The following is a 1,195-nucleotide window of genomic DNA, read 5'->3' on the forward strand; positions in this document are numbered from 1 at the left end:
GCCGCCGGGTTGAGTCCCCCGAGCAGACTGCGCGGGCCCCACCCGTTTACCTCTTAACGGTTTCACGCCCTGTTGAACTCTCTCTTCAAAGTTCTTTTCAACTTTCCCTCAAGGTACTTGTCGACTATCGGTCTCGTGCCAGTATTTAGCCTTAGATGGAGTTTACCACCCGCTTTGGGCTGCATTCACAAGCAACCCGACTCCGAGAAGGCCTCGCCCCGGCGAGCCGGGGGCCGCTACCGGCCTCACACCGTCCCTGGGCTGAGCCTCTATCAGAAGGACTCGGGCCCCCGAGCGGCGCCGGGCTAAAGCGGCCTTCCGTACGCCACATTTCCCTCGCCCTACCGCAGGGCGGGGATTCGGCGCTGGGCTTTTCCCTCTTCGCTCGCCGCTACTGAGGGAATCCTGGTTAGTTTCTTTTCCTCCGCTTAGTAATATGCTTAAATTCAGCGGGTCGTCTCGTCTGATCTGAGGGCGTGCGCGTAGAGCTGTGCGGTCGGGGCCGGCGCCGGGACCGGCGCCGCCGCCATACGGCCGTTGTGATCCGTGCGGGGATCCGCTTGCTCGGCGACCCTCGCCGAGAGCAGCCCCGCGCCGCACGGACACGCGACACCGACGGGCGGACGGACGCCGAGGCGCCGACCGGGACCTTTACCTGAGGAGGGCGCCGAGCGCCGCCGCCATACGGGCCGCCGCGCGGAGCCGCGCGCGCGGAGCACCTTCTCGGTATGCTAAGTACCAGCCGTACTCACCGGCAGCCGAGAAGCACCTCCGGACGCGCGGACGCGCGACACCGACGGGCGGACGGACACGGAGCGCCGCCCGAGTCTGTATTTGAGGGTACGAAGGGACGGGGGTCCCTGCGAAACCCCAGCCGCGGAGTGGGCGGGGACACGGGTCGCGCGCCACCCGCCGGGCGGACCGGCGGAATGTCGCGGAGGGCCCGAGCCTCGCCCGCGCGGACCGGGTTCTCGCGCCACCCGCCGGACGGACCGGCGGAATGTCGCGGAGGGCCCGGCCCGCGTCCGATCGATTGGAAAGCGCCGCTCAGACAGGCGTGGCCCCGGGGTAAAACCGGGGCCGCAATGTGCGTTCAAAGTGTCGATGATCAATGTGTCCTGCAAATCACATTAGTTCTCGCAGCTAGCTGCGTTCTTCATCGACGCACGAGCCGAGTGATCCACCGCTAAGAGTC

General features: G+C 66.9%; 2 non-coding genes across 2 annotated transcripts in view; both read right to left on the reverse strand.

The window, feature by feature from the left end:
* Positions 1 to 477, reverse strand: part of LOC148345141 (28S ribosomal RNA) — a 4,529-nt gene extending 4,052 nt beyond the window's left edge. Inside the window, exon 1 of the ribosomal RNA XR_015848806.1 lies at positions 1 to 477. This exon is cut by the window's left edge and continues 4,052 nt beyond it. This is a non-coding gene — a ribosomal RNA (28S ribosomal RNA).
* Positions 478 to 1,041: 564 nt separating this feature from the next.
* Positions 1,042 to 1,195, reverse strand: LOC148345142 (5.8S ribosomal RNA). The gene has a single exon (XR_015848807.1). It is a non-coding gene; the product is annotated as a 5.8S ribosomal RNA (ribosomal RNA).

The sequence above is a fragment of the Urocampus carinirostris genome, unplaced genomic scaffold (assembly GCF_059441175.1).
Source record: "Urocampus carinirostris isolate Australia breed hairy pipefish unplaced genomic scaffold, RoL_Ucar_1.0 HiC_scaffold_91, whole genome shotgun sequence".
In the NCBI taxonomy this organism is placed as follows: Eukaryota; Metazoa; Chordata; class Actinopteri; order Syngnathiformes; family Syngnathidae; genus Urocampus; species Urocampus carinirostris.